Source organism: Protopterus annectens, chromosome 7.part0 (assembly GCF_019279795.1).
Source record: "Protopterus annectens isolate FY-2018-M chromosome 7.part0, PAN1.0, whole genome shotgun sequence".
Lineage (NCBI taxonomy): Eukaryota > Metazoa > Chordata > Ceratodontiformes > Protopteridae > Protopterus > Protopterus annectens.
The window spans coordinates 1,675,821,061-1,675,843,204 of NC_056739.1; the positions used below are offsets into that span (position 1 = coordinate 1,675,821,061).

Consider the following 22,144-nt stretch of genomic DNA (forward strand, 5'->3'; position numbering starts at 1 on the left):
CTGGTAGCCATGGAGATTTAATAGATTACTTGGTGGTTCTGATATACAGGTGAACCAATCTAGGTTGAAGTCCCTCAGAATAAGGGTTTCTTGTGAGTATGTAGAAGAACACCAGGATAAGAAGTCTTCAAGGCTAGCAGGTGTATTACCAGGTAGAATATAGATCACAGTTGTGGTGATGACCTTTTTAGGGTGAAGCTGAAGTTGTGAGACAAGAATGTCCCAATTACTGGGGAAAGGGTAGGAGTTTGGTAATTGATGGAGAGTTAAGTTGGACTTGTCCAGTAAGGCAGTTCCACCCCCTTTACGAAGTGGTCTGTCTTGTCTAATGATATTGTAGCTGGTAGGGAGAACTTCTGAGTTAGCTATGTTTTTATTTAGCCAGGTTTCTGTTAAAGCAACTATGTCTGAGGAGTAGTGTGCTTTTGTGGCCTGGAGTTCAGGTATTTTATTTTTGATACTTCTAATATTAATATTTAGCATTAAATGATGGTTGGTTTAGCTGCTGTTGTTGATTTGCCCAAGGATGAAGAAAGTGGGGGTGTTATGTTCTGACATTTGTGGTGGAGCAGTTTGGGTTGGACAGGATGGATTTGGGCCTGGGTTGGGGTGGATATCCCCACTTATGGTGAGCCTGGAGTTAAAATGGTTATACAGATGTTGGAGTTTGATGAGGAGTGTGAGAAAGTATTGTGTTTTTTTGGAGTAGGAATGAGAGCATATGTGTTTAGTTCTGAATTTGTCCATTATGTAGTTCTTGAACAATTGTGGGCAGATATTATGATAATGTGTGGTGTCTGTATATGAGAGTGCATAATGTAATGTTGTGCTACTAAGTTTAGGGATATTTATTTTATTTTTTTATTTTATTTATATTTGTTGACCGGGAGTGTCCGACTGGATGTAGGTCCATTTTCAGCAGAGGCCCGGGCAGAGAAGCTCCAGAGTTAAAATAAACAGACAGTAGTTACATTGGATTACATAGCGATTAACAATTTACATAGCAATTACTTACAACATATTTACAGATGAAGAACATAGTACATCAGTAGACAAGCAGAGTCTTTATCTGTGAAGTACATAACAGACATTAACAAATGTTACAAGAAGAAGGTCCTGCTGTATAATAAATACTGGCTTATGAGCATCCGAGCTTGCTATAATCAAAGTAGTTAGTGGAGTGGAAAGAAAGGTAGTGGTTGGATCGAGAGGGTGATATTAGAGTGGGAGTTGCAAGGGCATAGCCAGCATGTTTTTAGGTGCGCTTTTAGTAAAGTTTTGAAATGGGTGCATGATGGTACGGATGTAATTGTGGGTGAGAGGGAGTTCCATAATTTGGCTATGGTGCAAGAGAATAGTGCTTCACCAGCAGAGTTATTGGCTTTAGTGATCTGCAAGTGATTTTTGTTGCTGGATCTTAGTGGTCTGGTGGTGCGATAGGGTTGGAGTAGATTCTGGAGGGATGGGACATTTAGTGGATGATTTACTTTACTATTGTCTTAAAGCTATGAGTGTTATGTCACATGGCAAGCTGCCGATTCATTAGGACACAAGTGCTATATTGCTAGGGTGATAACTTGTGGTGTTGTAAAGAATTATGAGAAGACAGACTAGACTTAGTTGTGTGATAGTCATGGTTATAAAGTTTAAGTTGGTTCTAGGTGGGGGGGTCTGAACAGGAATTATAGGGTTGCACTGTATGTGGATGGGGAATTAGTGTGGGTGATGTAAAAAATGCCTAGTGGGAATGAGAGTGATTGGGAGTATTTTATGTGGAGCAAGTTGGTGCAGCATAATGTGATATGACTTGAGGAGCTGTGATTGGTGGAGGTGATGTGCGGGTGAGCTGTGGGTGTGGCTGTGATTACTATAAATGTAGAGGTAGTGGGGGCGGGAGGGAATGGGGGCAGGGCAGTGGAGCGGAAAGAGCCCGAGCGTTAGCGAGGGCGAACGGAGCGGGGCAGAGCCCACCAAGACAAGAGAAAAAAGTAAGTATTACTTTATAAATCTGAACACTTTAAACAAATTCCTGAGGTCTAATGGCTTACCAGCAAGCAGAATGTAATTGCTGAAGAGCACTTGTGTCCTGGTGGGAGACTAGAAATTTAAAGATGGCTCCATGCTCAGCAGGATTCTAATATAGACTTAGTATTGGGGGAGGGAGATAGCACAAGGGGTGTAAACCAGGTGGAATGCAAAGAAACCAGAGAGGCAATCAGTGGAAATCAGTGAAGGCCTCAGAGGGGTTAAGTAATAATTCAAACTACCTGTAAAGTGAAGGAGAGAAGAGGCAGCAAAGTTTATTAAGGTTGGGAGTGTGTCTTCACATTGACTTGCTGATTAGTAACCAGTTTGTGCACAGATTAGAGTAGGGAGATACATTAGCAATAAAGGGGAATATATAGAGATGCAAATAAACAGGTGGGCCTCCAAGTGATACAAACTAAGGCAGACAGCACTGAGAGGGCTGCTTGATGGTTAATTTAGTCACAGGAATGTGAATTAAATGTACACTGTCTATTGGACAGTTAGGATTACTGCACTAGCTGGGGGGGGGGGGACACAAGGCTACAACAGTCAGTCTTATTAGCAAACTGAGAACTACTAAGAAACACTGCTAATGTAATAGCTTTACTCTCATAAAACATACAAGTAGAATGCCTGGGTGGACTGACCCTGCTCTTGAGGCTCAAAATGTATATCCTTGTTTAGTTTGCAGTACTGATTCCTTCTTATACTGTAGGGTGGAGTGGTAGCCGCAGACTGCAGATTTGCTTGAGTGTGCTCCTGCTCTTGAGGCTCAAAATGTACATCCTTGTTTAGTTTGCAGTACTGATTCCTTCTTATACTGTATGGGTGGAGTGGTAGTCGCAGACTGCAGATTTGCTTGAGTGTGCTCAGCAAGCAGAATGTAATTGCTGAAGAGCACTTGTGTCCTAATGAATCGGCAACTTGCCATGTGACATAACACTCATAGCTTTAAGACAATAGTAAAGTAATATACAAAGCTTTATTTATTTATTTATTTATTGGAATTTGTTAACCAGGATAGTCCACTGGGCTGTTGACAGCCCATTTTCAGTGAAGGCCCAGGTCCAAAAATACATTACAAGAACAACTAGGATGAACTGTACAAGCTAAGTAGAAGAATTAAACAAATTAACTTCAAAATAATCAATATACATATGGATATATACGCACACATAAAAAACATACACAGAAGAGATAATAATCAACTTAGGAAAATTCTCATAATACATTAAGTGTATGGATATTGACAATTGCTAGGCATTAAAGGTAGAGGTACAGGGAAATTGTAACTTGCGAGATGAAACTTATGACATGGTACAGCGATGAAGCTTCAGAAAATGGAAGTCAGGCACATGTTACCTACTGAGGAAAATAATAGTGATTGAGTAATGATTGTAAGAGTGTGAGGCGAGCTACAGGAATAGAAGAGGTCATGATTTAAATCTAGGAGGTATGGGGCAGTTACAGCTCCATATGGAACAGAAGTGTTATATAACAAAGTTTTAAAAGATGCAAAGTTTTGGTTGGATCTGTTACTGGAAGAGCATTCAAGTTTCTAGCAACTGAATTAAGAGTATAGAAGTTGGTCTGCAGGTAGTTTTGGTTTGTATATCTGTAGTACATATTGATTTCAGATATAAGTGGTCTTTACGGAAGGTAGTTACTGAAAAGAGTGGAGAGGGAGGGACAATCTGAAGGTTTGTGTAAGGAGGAGAGAGAGAGTGTGGTAGTTTGAGCTAATTAAGAGAGTGTAATGCTATACTGTGGTGGGTGGAATAAGAGGCATTAGTAACAAATCTAGTGATTCTGTTGTAAAAATTTCAACTTTTGACTTTAGGGTAGATTGTAAGTTGGTGAATAAAGAAGTGCCATAGGTTAAAGAAGGTAGGAGATATGTGATAGCGAGGGTTTTTTGTAGAAGTGCTGAGGGCTGAGAAAGTATTTGTGTCTATAAAGTATGCCAAGTTTTTAGTGAGTTTTGCTGATGTTGTGCTAAACATGTAGGTCAAATTTTAAGTGTTTGTCTATTAATTTAGTGTAGGAGACTAGTTTGATTGGTGTATTACTGTGGGAGAGTATAGTAAATTGGTCTCTATTTAAGAGGGTGTTTTTTGGGGGTAAAAACAATTATCTTGGTTTTGTTTGGGTTGAGTACCAGGTAATTTTTTGCAAGCCAATTTTCTATGCAGAAGAAGGCATGCTGGAGTTTGGGAGTGGAGTCAGCTGAGCATATGATGGTTCAATCATCCGCATATTGAATAAGTGAGCCATGAGTGAGTGGTAAGTGTAAGCTATTGATAAGGATGCTAAATAGAAGGGGGCCTAATACAGACCCATGGAGAACACCGGTAGAGTTGAGGAGATAAGAAGAGAGGGAGGAGTTCCATCTAACTGCTTAGTGTCTATTTGATACGTAGCTGGCGAACCAGGTAAGTGATGAGGAGGAGAGTCCAGTTTGAGAGAGTTGGTTTAGAAAACGTGGATGAGAAACTGTGTTGAATACTTCTGAAAGGTCCAAAAATAGAGAAGAGACAAACTTGCCAGAGTCTCTAGCTTTGTTGATTATGTCTGTGAGAGAGATTAAGGCAGTCATTGTGCTGTGACCCGGTCTAAAGCCATGTGTGAAGGTGAAAGAAACTGATTGCTGGTGAGAAAGTCAAGATGTTGAATTTGTATACATTTTTCTATACATTTTATGTAAGAGACTCATTTTTCTTCATGACACAATGCTAACATAACTTTTTTTTAGATCTAAAACTGGTCTTCCATGTTTCTTCCTTACAGCTGTTTATCATCCGGAGCTATTGTATAATCATTTACAGAGCACACATAGGGCTGCCAAATCCATGTAATACACAGGGAACTAAATTCCTCTGCTACAGCTCTGACAAAAAAACATAAATCTTTCTCCTATCCACTGAGTAACAGTTTCTTCACTGCTTTTTTCATTGATTGATTTTAAATGGGATAGCTTCAGTAGACTACATATGGGTCGACTGCAAAATAGTCAACATGGGTGAAATGGGTTGAGCAACTATTGTTCCACTTGCTTTTTCTGGAGGAAAGTGAGGGGATGTCTGCAGCCTTCTTTAATACTGGTGCATTAAGCAACAGGAAAGGTAGTAAATCAAGACTAAAAGGCACGACAGGTACAGGCAAGCATCATCTAAACATTATGTACATCGAAGCATAAAGGAGATGAGTAAATGGAGGAAAGCATTAAAATCCTAGGGAACATGGCACCAAGCTGTCACCCCAAGAAGGGAATGAAGAGGGAGTACAGCTGGGGCATATGAAACTGAAGGATAGGGTAAGTACTTCTTATATTATATCATATTATATCATATTATATTATATTATATTATATTACATTATATTATATTATACTATATTATATTATATTATATTATATTATATTATATGATATTACAGATACACAAATATATAAGAGAAGAAGGATTTTCTGACCAGGAAAACAATTCTGATGTCCTTCATGGATGCATCTGCAGTCATAACAAATGGGTTGTCCTGTCGTCAGGCAGCCCTTCGGTCGGCCGGATTCCAAAGTCTGGGTCCGGCTTCGGCTGATGTCGCACTTCACCCAACGTCATCTCTGCTGGTCTTCGGGTATAAAGGCATCAGCCGACGCCATTTTCCTCAGTCTTTCTTGCCGCGTGGCCAAGCAGAAGCTGTTCGCAAGTGCCGGTCGGTCAGATCCAGAGATTACTACTACCGAATACTACTTCAAGACTTCTAAAAGCTAAGTACCCATTGGGGACTCTTTCTTGCCTCAGCCGATGTCAGAAAAAGTCAATAACTGTTTAACTTGTGGGAAACAAATACCTCATAAAGATTTCCACTCTTACTGTCTGCCTTGCTTAGGCCCAGACCACGACGTAGCAGCCTGTTCGCCTGTGCTTCCTTCAACCGACGAACGCTTAGGCCGGGTCGGAGTTTGCTGAACAATTTTTCGGCTCAGATTTTGCGTACATTATGCCGTCGGATCCTCCGACTACCCAAATTGTTAAAAAACGCAAAGAAAAAGACCGACACTCGCAGTCCGCGGTTTTGGTCGAAACCACGGTTAAGCAAGCCGCGAGTGTCTCGGTTTCGGCCGAAACCGAGAAAACTGGTCAATCTTCAGCCAAATCCATGACTGCTACTGAGGCTCCTGCTACCTTACTTGAATCGGCCTCAGAAAATTTGCCTACAACTGTGGTTCCTAGTGATTTATCAGACACCATCCCTTTGGATGTCTCTACCCCAGCACGTGGTGCTGCTAGGCCTCCTGCAGCCATGTCTATTAAGGCCTTTGCCAGGGCTAAAGCAGCCAAATCTGCTAAATCAGTGCCTGTTAAGCCCCCCTCACACAGGCCCACTTCTAGTTCCCAAATGCTTACTCTGGCAGAAGATGTAATATCCTTAATTAGGGGATCCCAATCTCACCCAGACAGGGCCTCTCAGCCCCCAGAAAAGAGACCTAGAGCAGAGCCTCCCGAGCCAGTGTCCACTGATGATTCTGCGGATGACTCAGACATTTCAGACCAGCCAGAGGCTCCTTTTTCTACTTATGAAGATTCCGATGCTGAAGAGTCCATTCCAGCTGCCTCTCCACCAGAGGAATTTTCCTTTGGGGAAACTTTACATGCCATGAGAGAACAATTCCAATGGCAGGGACAAGATTTCTCAGATTCTAGAAAAAGGCTTAGGACTTTTCTACACTTACCACAACATAGGCCCTTAGCTATACCTCCTGTACTGCCTGTTGTGGATGATGCATTTAATGATGTTTGCACTGCTCCTGATTCTTTACCTCCAGCCCCTGCCAAACCAGATAGATTTTACAGGGTGCCAGACACTCATCACCACCTATACAAGGCTCCACTTGCAGACCCCGAAACTATATCCCAGGGGCCTAAGGCAGTAGCCTCGACCACAGCAAAAAACCCTACTCCTTCTGAAAGGGAATCCAGGTCCTTAGAGAGATGGGGAAAAAGTTTACACCTCTGCTACTCTCTCAGCTAGAGCTTTAAACTGTCAGTTTCATATGATCCAATACCAAGAGTTTATGCTTGATCAGTTAACTAAAAAACTGTCCTCTGATGAATCCTTAGATAAGAAATATGTATTAGAAATGGTGAATAACATCCAACAGGTTAGTAACCATTCCTTAAAATGTGGCTATGATGCACTGGAGGCTTCATTTAGATCAGCCATGACTGGCACAGTGATAAGAAGGCATGCATGGTTGAAAGAACAGGTCTTACCAGATCATGTTAAAGCAAAGCTATTAGATGCTCCTATGGATAAGGCCAGTCTATTTGGTACACCTGCCCAGCAAGTAATGAAGAAAATGGAAGAAAAGGCAAAATCTGTACAAACAGTTAAAGATTTCTTACAGGTTCAGCCCCCAAAGGTTTAGCAGGAACTGGCCTGCCAAAAATTGGTCCTTTCCTGACTCCACAAGATCCCAAAGGGGCAGGAATAGACGCTCTAGAGGCAGAAATCAATCCAGAGGAGGTGCCTACAGAGGACGACAGTGGCAAGGCAATAACCGAGGCACAGACACAACCACTGCCACTGCAACAGGACAATCACAGTGACTTGGCTCTGACACCGCCTACCAGGGAGCAAATAGCAGCACCTTTAGGCGGAAAGTTAGCCTTATTTTCGAAAAATTGGCACCATATCACAAAAGACAAGTGGATTTTGCAAACCATAGACCAAGGCTACCGGTTCCACTTCCACACCTTACCAGTAAAAAGAGGAATGCCAAACCTACCTCCAAATCAAAAAATAGAAGCTCTACAGCAGATAGCGGAATTATCAAAGATGAGAGCTGTGGAAAGAGTACCAATAACAGAACAGGGCAAAGGATTCTACTCCAGACTCTTCCTAGTACCAAGAAAAGAGAAAAGTTGGAGACCTATTCTCGACCTGTCCGTCTTAAACACATACATCATTGTCCCAAAATTCAAAATGCTGACCCTACAGCAACTACTTCCCATGCTGGGCAAGGAGTGTTGGCTGGTAACTCTAGATCTCAAGGAGGCATACCTGCACGTCCCCATTCGACCAAATTGCAGAAGATACCTCAGATTTCTTGCAGGATCAGAGCATTATCAATTCTCAGCATTGCCCTTTGGCTTATCTACTGCATCCAGAGTATTCACAAAATGCCTGGCATCAGTAATCGCTCACTGCAGACTACAGGGAATCCAAATTTATCCATACCTGGACGACTGCCTGTTACAAGCGGACAACAAAAGCAAGCTGACAACAGATTTACAAAGGGTCATTTACTTGCTACAAGCCCTGGGATACACAGTCAATTTACAAAAGTCAAGGCTGATACCATCCCAAACAAGAACATTCTTGGGCGCGGAATTGGACACAGTAAAACAAATGGCATTCCTAACTACAGAAAAACAAAAAGAGCTCCCTCTTTACTTCTTGGCATTAACAAAGCAGAACAAACTAACAGCAAGAACAGTTCTGCAGGCCTTGGGCTTCATGGCATCATGCATAATCTTGGTCCCACATGCCAGACTGCATATGAGAAAGCTACAGTGGTACCTAAAGAATTTATGGTCCCATCACAGGCACAGCTTAGAAACAGAAATCCCACTAATCCCATGCCTAAAACAGGAGTTCCTATGGTGGGCTCAAGCATGCCAGTCAAACCCAGGCTTACCCTTCCACAACTTTCGAGCAAGCCAAACCATCACAACGGACGCCTCAGACCTAGGATGGGGGGCGCACATGCTGGACAAATGCATACAAGGATTGTGGACTCAAGACCAACTGCACCTGCACATAAACCAAAAAGAAATGCTGGCAGTAAAACTGGCAATCCAAACATTCAGACCATTCCTCAAAGAAGGCCATTTGATGATAAGGACAGACAACACCACAGTCATGTGGTACATCAACAAACAGGGAGGCACTCATTCATACCCCTATGCAGAATGACTTTGGACCTTTGGAATCTGGCTCTCAGCTACAACATCCAGTTACAGGCAATATTTGTGCCGGGAAAAGAGAACACCCTAGCAGACATGTTAAGCAGAACCACCTCGGATGCTCACGAATGGATGCTACACACGGACATCTACAAGGCCGTCACAAAGAAATGGGGAATGCCACAAATAGATCTATTCGCTTCTCCACTCAATCACCAGCGCAAAAAATTCTGCACAAGGACATTCCACCCACTTGCATGGAAGGTGGACTCTCTATCCTTCAGCTGGACAGGCCTGACAGCATATGCATTTCCACCTCTTCCCTTGATACACAAGGTACTACTGAAAATCAAAGAGGAACGTCCAAGGATAATCCTGATAGCTCGAATTGGCCAAGACAACACTGGTACCCACTGCTGAGGAGCATGTCTCGAAAGAATGTGGTCAATACCCTGATGCCTTTGATGTTAACTCAGAACAACTACAACATCATGCATCCAAACCTAAAAACCTTGCAACTGACTGCCTGGAACATCACATAGCAGCAACTAACCCAGACCTTTCACAAAGGGTTAAAGACATTATCCTTGAAGCCCGCAGACCTTCAACAAGAAGGAACTATGCAGGAAAATGGAAAAGGTTTGTCATTTGGAGTACTGAAAGAGGAAAAGATGTGTCGAACATAGATATTGCTAACATTCTGGAGTACTTGGCAGAGCTTCTACATTCAGGCCTGTCCTACTCCTCCATCAAGATACATGCATCAGCTATTTCAGCAGAATACAGCTTCGATCCACCTGTCTTTTCGCATCCTCTACTCAGGCAGTTCCTCAGAGGGATCAAGAATGTAAAACCTCCTAGGAAACCACCATTACCAGCATGGGACTTGAACTTTGTGCTAGAAAAGTTGACACTCCCTCCGTTTGAACCAGCAGCAACAGCAGATCTGCAACACCTGTCATGGAAAACGGCTTTCCTACTGGCAATTACCTCAGCAAGGAGGGTTTCGGAACTACAGGCCTTAATGGCAGTGCAACCCTTCCTAATCTTCCATCAAGATAGGGTGTCCATGAGAACTAATCCTACATTTATGCCTAAGGTGGTATCCAGAGTGTCTTTAAACCAGGCAATCCACCTACCTACCTTCTTTCCCAATCCACAAAACAGGGGAGAAAGACTACTGCATACCTTGGATGTACATAGACAGTTACGCTACTACCTGGACAGAACCAAAAGTAACAGAAAGACAGACCAGCTTTTAGTAGCCTATGCAACAGGAAGGGAAGGAAAAGCAATTTCCAAACAGACAATCTCCAAATGGATAGGAAATTGCATAAGATTCTGTTACTCCTACCATGGAAAACCAATTCCACAGAACATAAGACCTCACTCTACAAGGGCTACAGCCACTACCACAGCTTTCTTACGAGGAGTGGCAACCAAGGACATTATTGAGGCGGCTACTTGGACCTCCGTGCATACATTTGCCAAGCATTATAATTTACCTCTATACTCTAGATCCCGAGCAGGGTTTGCCACTGCTGTACTTCAAGGGATCCTAACTACATCATAATTCTTCTTCCTCCACCCCTAGTTTGGCTATGGTATTCTACCCATTTGTTATGACTGCAGATGCATCCATGAAGGACATAGTACAGTTTTGTACCTACCATAAATGTAGATGTCCGAACTGGATAGCATCTGCAGTCAGGATTACCCACCCTCCTTCCCCTCTGTGGTACTCCTAGGGTATTTACCCTCCTAATAGCTAGCTGGGGGGGAGTCTCTTATGGTGTATTTGTTTGTATATATGTACATACATGCTTATTTTTGTGTTTGCCTTCTACTTTTTGGAAACATTGGCATTTCTCCAAAATTTAGCCTTCCAAGAGGGCAACTGGCATCTGGGGCAAGAAACACTGAGGAAAATGGCGTCGGCTGATGCCTTTATACCCCAAGACCAGCAGAGATGACGGCGGGTGAAGTGCGACATCAGCGGCCGGACCCAGACTTTAGAATCCGGCGATCAAGGGCTGCCTGACGACAGGACAACCCATTTGTTATGACTGCAGATGCTATCCAGTTCGGACATCTACATTTATGGTAGGTACAAAACTGTACTTTCCTTCAACAAGGTCAGTGTTCATATCCTGGAAAATTTTACAGAAGGAAGTGATTGTTCAATATCCCAGACACATTGGTAGTATTAGTGCAGGCTATGTACCAGGATCCAATGAATCAAATATAAACAGTGTATGGACTCACAGATGGTTTTCTAGTGCAATAGGTGTGCATCAGGGGTAAGATCCGAGTCCACCATTGTTCATAATGGTGATGAACTATATCAGCAAAGAAGTCAGAGGGGACAGAACAACAAAGCTGCTGTATGCAGACAACATGAGATTATAAGCAGATTCTGAACAGGAACTTCAGCAAACAACAGGAGAAAGGAATGCAAAACTAAACACAGATGGGATGAAAGTGAGTACAGACAAGACATTTGTTACAGCAACCAAAGAAGAAAATCAGAAGAATCTGAGAACTGAGAAAGAATATTAAAAATGTGGTGCAGGCTCACAGTTACAAATGTCTGCGAGGATTGATCAAGGAGAAGTATGAATGAGGAGGTCAATGCTAGAATCAAAATGGCTGCTGTCAACTGGCACAGAATGTCAGAGGGGCATAGTGGTGCAGTGGTTATTGTTGTCACCTCACAGGAAGAGGCTTTCCAGTTTGATTCTTGGCTGAGATGTTTTCTGTGCATAGTCTGCATCTCCTCCCTGCATTCATGTGGGTTTCCTCCTGATGCTCCTGCTCCCTCCCACATTCGAAAGACATCCAGCTGGAGCCTTTCTCCCTGGGCCTCCTCTGAAAAATGGACTCTGTCCCAAGTTGGACTTTCCCAGTAAACAAACGTTAAATAAATAAATAAATAAATAGTGTGGGACAGAAGAATGCCAAAGAAGCTGAAAAGTAAGGTGGACAAAACAGAGATGCTACCACGGCTTCTGTATGGCACAGACATCTAGTAGTGGAGGCAGAGCAGTTCAGAAGCTAGAGGTGATGGAAATTAAATGCCTGAGACAAGTAGTATGTTGCACACTCTTGGAAAGGTGAAGAAATTACGACATCAAAGCAAAAGCCAGATTAGATGCAGATAATGAAAGTGAAGTGAGTATGCTGGTTCTGGCACATGCAGGAAAGCAGTAGATGATTTAGTGAAAATTTGGGAGACAAATGAAGAAGGCAAGGGGGAAAAGTACAGTTGTGTACACTTACCATAAATGCAGATGTACGAGTGTATTCAATGTTGCTATCATTACATTTGGGTTATCTGCTTGCAGTAGCCCTCAGTCGGCCTGATTAACAAAGTCTTGGGTCCAACGTCAGTTGCTGTCTCTTCTTCCGTGACGTCAGGATGTCAGGGGTATAAAACATGCAGCCGACGTCATTACATCAGTTTTTCTTGCCCCAGATGTCAGGTGCCCCCCTAATGGGAAGCAATTAAATCTATAAATATACAAGGTTATACCTCAAACAAAAAAGCAAATACACCAAAAAGCTTTTAAGCATTGAAAAGGAGAGAAGAGGTATAGCCAAAAAAGTCAGGGGGCTGGAGGAAGGGTAACCAGTGAATACACTCGAACATCTACATTTATGGTAAGTGTACACAACTGTACTATGTTCTTCATGTTTCACTGTTGCAGTCATTACATTTGGGTAGATTCCCAAAGCTAAGGATTGGAGGAGGAATTTAGATAGCATTAGGACCAGCTATAAGGCCCTGCAAAACTGCAGTGGCAAAGCCAGCTCTGGATTTAGAGAAAATTGGCAAATGGTAATGTTTGGTGAAAGTATGTACAGAACTCCAGGTACCAGCTTCTAGGATGTCTCTTGTAGGTACATCTCTGACAAAGACTGCAGAGGTAGATGCAGCCCTGGTTGAGTGAAGTCTGATCCCCTGTGGAATAGGTTTTCCATGGTGCTTATAGCAGAAATGAATGCAATGGCCTATCCATTTAGAAATGTTTTGTTTTGAAATAGCCACCCCCTCTGTCCCTGCAGCAATTGCCACCAGCAGTTGTTCAGATTTTCTTTGAGGTTTAGTTCTGTCCAAGTAGAATCTAAGTTGTCTGTGCACATCTAAGGAGTGCAGTATCCGTTCCCCTTTGCTCTGTGGATTAGGAAAAAAGGTTGATAAATGAATGGACTGATTAAAGGCCACACTGGATACCACCTTTGGCATGAAAGAGGGATTGGTCCTGAGGGACACCCTGTCCACATGAAAGATGATGAAAGGCTCCACTGCCATAAGGGCCTGTAATTCAGATACCCTTCTTGCTGAAGTGATGGCTAAAAGGGAAGCTGTTTTCCAAGAAAGGAATTTTAAATCTGCAGTAGCAGCTGGCTCAAAAGGAGGAAGGGTGAGTTTCTCCAATATAAAGTTAAGGTCCCAGGCTGGAGTTGGAGCTCTCCTGGGTGGTCTTAACTTTTTGGCCCCTCTGAGGAACTGCTTGAGCAGTGGATGAAAGAAGAGGGGAGGTTCTGTGTTATAATGAGCTGAAATGGCTGAGGCGTGAATTTTTATTGAGGAAAAAGACAGGCCCTTGTGAAGCATCTCAGTTAAGTATTGTAAAATCTGAGGTAAACTGGGAACTGCTGTGCTCATCCCTTGAGATTGGTTCCAGGCACAGAATCTTTTCCATTTTTCAGCATAAGATTTTCTAGAACTAGGCCCCCTTGCCTCTAAAATGATATCCATCACTGGTTTACTGAGGGATGGTAAATGAGAGCTTAGGTAATTAGACAGGCTGCTAGGTTCAGTGTTTGAAGCTGAGGGTGCGTAATCTGGTTCTCCTGCTGAGACAGCAGGGTAGGAGTCTGAGGCAGGTGCCATGGGGTCAATAGTGACACACTGCGCAGGAGGGGGTACAGTGTTGGCGTGGCCAGGCTGGTGCAATCAAAATCATTCTTGGTTTGTCTTGTCTGATCTTTAGTAGTACTTTGGAGAGCAGAGGCAGAGGAGGAAAAGAGCCAAAATAGCTTAGTTGGGAAAGTGTTAGACTGAAGCTCTAAAGGTCCCTGGTTCAATCCTGGGTTTCGACATGGAAACCTTTTGAGATTCCTACCTTTCAGTTTGGGATATGGGAATACATATGTTATAACATCTGAAATGGAACATGTGTGTACATGTATGTTAAAAATTAAGGTAAGGTATGCTGGAATCAATGAAAATGTGCTGGACTACATGAATAAAAGACATCTCTGTGATAAGTTAATGTCCAAAATTACCAGTATTTAATTTTTGGAGGGGTGGCCTAATGGCTAAAGTATTTGCCTTACAAACACAAGGTGCAGGGTTTGAGTCTCACAAGGGATAATTGGCTAGGCTTGCAAGGGCAGTTAGCCTAGTACTAACCTATGAACCTACGAAAGGCATAAACTGATAGGTTTTTCCAGCTGAAGGACAGAGCATCCACCTTCCAAGCTTGTCCGTGGGGAGTCTTTGCGCAAAATTTTTCCGATTGATAGTTTGGGGGGGGGGGTCAAACAGGTCTATATCTGGGCTCCCCCATTTGCTTGTTGAAAATCCTTGGTTCCAGTGATCACTCGTGTAGGTCCATGAGGTTTCTGCTTAGTCCGTCTGCCAGTGTATTTATTTTTCCTGGCAGGAATTGAGCTTGTAGATGCACTTGGTAACTCAAGGCTGTGTTCCACAATGCCATGGCTAGTCTGCAGAGGGGGTAAGAATGTGTACCCCCCTGATTGTTTATGTACCACATAACAGTGGTGTTGTCCGTCTTTACCATTAATTATCAAGCTTGCTCCCAAGAATATAATTTGTTGACAGGGTACCAGGTGTGATTTCTTTTTGTTTATGGTGTACCCCAGACAAGTTAGCACCCTTTGTACAAAAGGCAGATGATTCAAAAGTATGTCCTGGTTTTCTGCCTGAATTAGACAATCGTCCAGGTATTGGTATATTTGAATATTTCTTTGCCTGCAAAATGCAATGACTGGATCTAGGCACTTTGTGAATACCCTGGGTGCAGTAGATAAGCCAAAGCGCAGTGCAGAGAACTGACAGTGCGAGAAGCCTGCTTTGAAGCGCAGGTATCTTCTGCAAGATTCCCCGATTGGGATGTGCAGGTATGCTTCCTTTAAATTTAGTGTTGCCAAGTTTGCTTAGCATAGGAAGCAACTGGTGAACAGTCAACACCTTGAATTTTGGAATCACCAAAAAGGTGTTTAGAGTAGGCAGATCCAGGATAGGACATCATGAATTGTCTTTTCTGGGTACCGGGAAAAATCTCGAGTAGAAACCTTGACCCTTTTCTTCTTCTGGTACCAACTGAACAGTCCCTATGCTTAAGAGAGAGAGAGTACTTGCTTTTGGGCCTCTGCCCACTGATTTGCAGGTAGATCCGGCTAACCACTTGGAGTTCGTAATGTGTGGAAGTGAAATCTGTATCCTTGGGACACTATATTTAAAACCCATTTGTGCTGGGTAATGAGTCCCCAGTTCTTTGCATGAAGTTCAATCTTTTCCCCCAAAGGGGCAGTCAGTTGAGAAGTGCTTGGAAGTTTTAAAGTCATAGAGACAGTTTACCATAGGGGGAAGTTTTATTACTCCCAGATTTGGAAGTGGAGGCCCCCACTACTTAGTCCTGTGCGTCCCCTGTGAGTGAAGCCTGGGTGCTCTGCTGGATCTGGGTTTGGACTGAGAAGGTATGGAAGAGGCAGGAAAGGATCAGTTCTTTGAAGGCCAATGCCTACTAAATCTTGGGGGTTGTACTTGTAAAAAAACTTTAACAGTTTGCATAGATTTAGCTTTTTCCTCCATCTTTTTAAGAACTTCTGCCCTGTTGCCAAACAAGCAGTCCTGATTTAAGGAAGCATCCAGTAATTTCACTTTAACATGATCTGGGAAGGATTGCTCCTTAAGCCAAGCATGTCTTCTAAGTACAGACCCAGTTACCGCAGCCCTGCAAGATGCCTCTAGTGAATCAAAACCACATTGCAATGTATGTATTCCAACTTGTTCAGCAGAATGCATTAAAACCTGTAAATCTTTATTTTCAGCACATTCAGGAATCAACATCATTTTCTGTTTAAGCAATCCAGTAATATGCTGCTGATACTTTAACATATGAAACTGGCAATTCAAGGCCCTAATGGCCAAAGTTGCAGAAGTGTATACCTTCTTACCCCATCTATCCAGCGCCCTGGAGTCTCTATCAGAGGGGGTAGGATTTTTGGCAGTAGTAGCTTTAATGCCCTTGGGTCCCTGTGAAATGGTTTCAGGATCCGCAGTAGGATTTTTGAAAATGAATTTGTGAGAGTCAGGAACCCTGTAATATCTATCAGGTTTTCTGGAAGCAGGAGGTAAAGAGTCAGGGGCCATGCTAGATTCCGAAAAGGCATCATCAACAATGTACAGTACAGGAGGTATAGCTAAAGATATGCGCTGGTGCAGGAGTAAGAAATCGCTAAGCCTCTTTTTAGAATCAGAGAAATCCTGACTTTCCCAGTGAAAATGCTCCCTGAGAGTATGCAAGGTTTCACCAAAAGAGAAATCCTCTGGGGGGGAAGCAGAGGGAATAGACTCCTCAGCATCAGAAACCTCATAGGCAGATAAGGGTAAATCCTGGTCATCAGAGGAAACAGAAATTTCAAAATCCTGGTCAGAAGTATCATAAGCAAACTCAGTCCTAGGTCTCTTAGAGGGGGAAGGTTGGCTTCCCCTAATTAAAGTAATAAGATCTTCAGTCATTCTTATCATTCGTTTTTTAGGCATAGAGGCCTGACCATGCGGTCTGGGCGTCAGTTTTCTAGGCATGGTTCGAGTTTTAGGCCTTGAAGAAGAAGATGGCATCAGTTTAATATGCAAGTCAGTAGGCCTGAATACACCCTCAGAAGCTGGTGCCTGCACAGTGGCTCCGGACCCATCCAAGGTAGAGATATCCGCAGGTTCCACAGTTGAAGCATCTCGCGGCATACCGGACTCCGAATGGGTCTCAGTAGAGGCCTGCAAATCTAAAGTAGCAGGTGTCAGGGGCTGCGAAAGCACCTCACTGAATACCGGCGAACTGGGTGGCCTGTCTCTGTCTTTATCTTTGCGTTTTTTCGGAATGTCGGTAGTCGAATGGCTTACCGAAGACATATCAGGATAATTGAACCAAGCAGCAAAATATTTAGAAGCGCAAATATACCGACGACGGATAGTTCCTGGTTTAAATAAGGCACAAAACTGACAGCGAGGTACATCTTGGTCAGGGCCTAGGCAAGGAATACAGTACGAATGAAAATCTTTATGAGGTATTTGCTTTCCACAAGAAATGCAATTATTTACTTTTACTGACATCGGTTTTGAGCAAGAACAGGTTTCCCCAATGGGGTACTTAGCTTTTAGTTGAAGACTTCGGTTCTGAATCTCGAAAACAAAACTTTCAGGAGTCGGCCGACTGGCACATGTGAACTGCTTCTGCTTCGGGCACTGCACGGCAAGACAGACTGATGTAATGACGTCGGCTGCATGTTTTATACCCCTGACAACCTGATGTCATGGAAGAAGAGACAGCAACCGACGTAGGACCCAAGACTTTATTAATCAGGCCGACTGAGGGCTACTGCAAGCAGATAACCCAAATGTAATGACTGCAACAGTGAAACACGAAGAACATCAAGGACATCCAGACAAGAAATGGAAGGACTGTGTGAGAGAAGAACTGTGATACTCATGCATTACTTGTGAAGAAGATAGGAGAGTGGTAGTAAACTGAGAAAGGTGAGGAGAATTGACATGACACCCCCAACCCCATGCAGAAAAAATGTTAAAAAGAGGATGAAGATGATGATGATCAATTAAAGGACACTTGCCTAGCATCAGTGCACCTACCATACAAATGTATATGGAAAGACTTGACGATAAGAAGTTTTCTTCCCATGACAAATCAGTATTTGTGCCTGTTGGAGAGAATATGCTCTGGCAATGAGGAGTAGCTTCTTTACATTCCAGCATAATTAATAACTTGCAGCTATACAGAGATTTGGCACCAGTTTGGTAGTTAGCACAGAGTACTGAGACTATAAACTATTAAACAGCTCCTTCTCACCATCCTGGGTTTGATTTCATCAGCCTCCAATTGTCTACTGTGCAACTCTGAGCATGTCATTTAGTCACACAGTGCTCTAGGGTAATTGGGAATTGGGATAGGCACCTAAACGGTCTTAAGTACCTCTTGCTCAGTAGTTCCCTCTGAAACTATTTATGCAGATGGTAAAGATAAATGTGTGATTACCTCAAGCCATGCATTTGTATTTATTTACTTATACTTTGCTGACTGGGTTAGTCCCACTCATAGCCGGCCTTAGGCATAGGCCAACTAGGCGGCCGCCTAGGGCACTGGTCTAGCAGGGGCGCTTTTCCAGTATTTATTTGGTGTAGGTAGACCAGGATGGGGGCACCAGGTAGTGTGGTGGGGGCGCTGTGGAGCCCTTTTGCCTAGGGCACCAGTTGACCTAGGGCCACTCCTGGTCCCACTAGGTCAATAACATCTTTTCGGGGAAGCCCGAGGTGGTGTTCATAGTTAATAGGGGAACTTCGGTCAGGGCACTGGGGAACTCCCCCTACTTTTTCTTCAGTAAATATTGTGGGATCTTTTATATCAACCTGGCCCACCACCAACTCAGGCAGATGGGGCCTCAGTTTAAAGTCTCTTTAACACAGCCACCAATAACTTGACATGTATTTTAGTAAACATAACAGAAGCCGGTTAATACAAAATCATCATTATCATTATTATTATTATTATTGTTTTGTTTGTTTTTTATTTGTATTTATGGTAGTCAGTTTTTTCAAAAAAAAAAAATCAGCACCTACACTACAATTCAAAATCCTCTAGCAGCACTTTTTGATGCATTTGTTACACCACTTACTTACAGACATGCAAGCAGGCAACTTTCAAGTGCAGAATAATCAAGAATGCCTGTGGGAAAAGTACAAGTAGAACACACCTTGAAGGGTTCATAGGTTCATAGTTTACTACTAGGCTATCGGCCCTAAGGCCTATGCAAGCCTAGCCATAACAATTCCCTGGAAATTTTTTCCCACAATATTTACTTCTATGGGCCCCTGTCTAGCAGGGTGACTGACATGATCCCCGGGGTGAATTTCCTATCTCCCAACATCCAATCATCAAGGTTCCTTTTGAAGAGGGCCAATGAGGTGCTCTGCTTGACATGTATGGGCAGTCTATTCCAGAGTATGGGGAGTCTCTGGGTCAGGAACCTATCCCTCCACCATGTTTTGTTCAATGTGATGATAAGGTTTAGATCCCTGGAGCATGTGGCTCTGAGGGATTGGGATTTCTTTAAGTGGAGCATGTCCAACAGCTCAGGGTTTGACATGGCCTTGTATGTTAAGCAGAGATCGCCTCTGAGTAGATGATATGCCACAGAGTATAGCTGGAGGTTTTTTAGACGGTCAGCATATGGCATCTGCTTTAGGCCTGTGATTCTTTTAGTGAGGTATTTCTGTGGCCTTTCCAGCTGTTGCATATGTCTTGTGAGGTACATACCAAATGGGGCATTATACTCTATAATGGGTCTAATGAGGGATGAGTACAGTGGGACAATGACCTCCTTTTTTCTGGATGAAAAGCCCTTAGTGATGAGGTGTGCCGCATAGAAGGATTTCCTGACTGTTGTGGTGATGTGGTTATTGAAAGTGAGACCACTGTCCACTTGTGTCCCTACGTCTCTCATCACACTTTCAATGTTTAGTGTCCTGCCACCTATGTGGTAGTTCATGGGTACATGTTTTTTTTCTAAAGGGGATGACTATACATTTCTTGGCATTAAGCTTGAGCCCATGGCTCTGGCACCAGGCATCTGTTTCTATAAGGCCCTTTTGTAGAATATCCACATCATTTGGGGATTCAAATATGGCTCCCAGTTTGCAGTCATCTGCAAACTTTGTTAGCCAGAGTCCCTTAATGTTGGCCTGTACTTCAGAGAAGTAGATGCCAAACAAGAGTGGTCCCAGGACTGAACCCTGAGGTACTCCACTTGTCACTTGTCTGGAGCTGGATTTGGAGTCGGCTACTTTTACAGTCTGGGTTCTGTCAGTAAGCCAGTTGGCAACCCATCAAGTGACGTAGGGATTTATGCCCACCTTAGTAAGTTTATCTATGATTCCAGAGTGGGGGGGGTGGTGTCGAAGGCCTTGGCAAGGTCCAGATAGGCTGTATGGACCTCCTTACCCTCGTCCACAGCTCTGGAGACCGATTCGAAGAAGTCAATCAGATTCAGGAGACAAAATCGGCCCTTCACAAACCCAAACTGGGTGGGGTCCAGTGTCTGGAGGTTGCCAATGTCTTTGTTTATAAGTTCCATGATAATGCGTTCCATGCCCTTGCAGATCAGGCTTGTCAGACTGATGGGATGGTAGTTCCCGGGATCCAAGGTGGATCCTCCCTTGTGGAGCGGGATAACTGTAGCTGTGTGCCACTCAGTGGGCACAAAGCCTGAGGTGAGGCTATGATTAAACATGACACTTAGATGGGGTGCCAGTTCATTTTGTAGTTCATGTAGTACACAGCCTGGGATGTCATCTGGTCCCATGGATGCTGTATTCTTAGCTTTGGAGAGTGCTGTTTCTACCTGTGTGGCTGTGATTATCGGAATTTGGCAATCTTTTGGTATTGAGATGGGCCTTTTAGGGGGTGAGAGGGGAGTGAAGTTGGCACTAAATTGATCTGCCAGGATATTGGCAATATCCTTGGGATCAGTATATTTAATGCCATTCTGTTGTAGTTCAGAGCAGATCTGAGCATTGCCATTTAGATTCTTGACATAACTATAGAATGCCTTGTGGTTGTCTTTGTAATCTTTGGCAATTTTATTTTTGTAACTGGCTTTTGAGGATTTTATGAGGGATCTCAGCTTCTTACTGAGGCAGGTGAGGGAGTTTTTTGCATCCTGGGATTTTCCCCTTTTCTGCAACAGTTTCTTCCTTCTGTTGTATAGTTTGTTTATAGCAGGGGACCACCAGATTGGCTTCGTTCTTTTGGAGAAGAGCATCTTGGTTCTATTTGGGATGGCACGATTCATGCATGAGTGGATGTGCTCATACAGTGCCTTAGTGTAGGATTCTGCAGTCGAACTTCCAGATCCTGTCTGCGTGGGTGTTGTGAAGTTTGTCACTTCTGACTTCAGTAGCATGAAGATGGCTTTGGAGAAGTTTTTTAAGGAGGTTTCCTTACTGGGGGGTGGGGGTGGGATGTGGATGTCAAGGGTGATTTGCTTATGGTCAGACCTGACCAATGAGGGGGTGACCACTGGTATGGAGCATCTATCTCCCATGTTGGTAATGACCAGGTCTAGGATATTGGAGCTCCTGGTGGGACAATGGATTAGTTGATCCAGGGAGTTTGAATTTATGAATTCCAAGAACCGTTGGGAAAAGGAGTTGGTACCCAAGTAGTTTTCCCAATTAATGGCAGGGTAGTTGAAATCATCTAGTATTAGGGTGTTTGGTTGTATCTTAATATTTTCCAGTATGTTTAGGAAGGTGTAGTGAGAATCTTGGGGTATGGTGGGGGATCTGTAGCAAGCTACAATTTGGATTGCAGTCTTACCTAGTGTTAGTTGCACCTGGAGAATTTCAGATGCATTGTGTTGGGCAACTAGCCTGGAGGTGTGAATATCCTTGGTGAATATGGACACTCCTCCACCTTTAGTGTTTTGGTCTTGGTTTTATGGCCAAAAAGTGTGGTAAGAATTGTAGCCTGGTATTGCAGGGGTGCTCTCTGGGGCCTTGAACCAGGTCTCAGTCACTGCACAGACATCGATGTTCTCCATTTTTAGGAGTGCCTCGAGAGAGTGCATTTTGAGGTTTAGACTTCTAGCATTGAGTAGCATTACCTTCAGATTTTGCATGCTTGTATCTGTTATGGTGGTGGTTTTATCCTTTGAACTTTGCCTAAAAAAGGCACTATAGGGGTGGCAAGAGCTTTAGCCAGTAACCTGAATCCCAGGGGTGACAGGTGCAGACCATCTCTGGCAAAGCATCATGGTTTGTCAATCATGTCTTCCCAGGCAGACAAAAACTGGATCCCCTTAGAATGACACCAGAAGCTTAGCCAATT

The 22,144-nt window shown here is 43.3% G+C and overlaps 1 protein-coding gene and 1 non-coding gene across 2 annotated transcripts in view; one reads left to right on the plus strand and one right to left on the minus strand.

Moving 5' to 3' along the window:
• ACY1 (aminoacylase 1) overlaps positions 1 to 22,144 on the minus strand; it is a 1,669,107-nt gene that overhangs the window by 1,029,840 nt on the left and 617,123 nt on the right. The window lies entirely within an intron of this gene.
• Positions 14,027 to 14,099, plus strand: TRNAF-GAA. Its single transcript has one exon. It is a non-coding gene; the product is annotated as a tRNA-Phe (tRNA).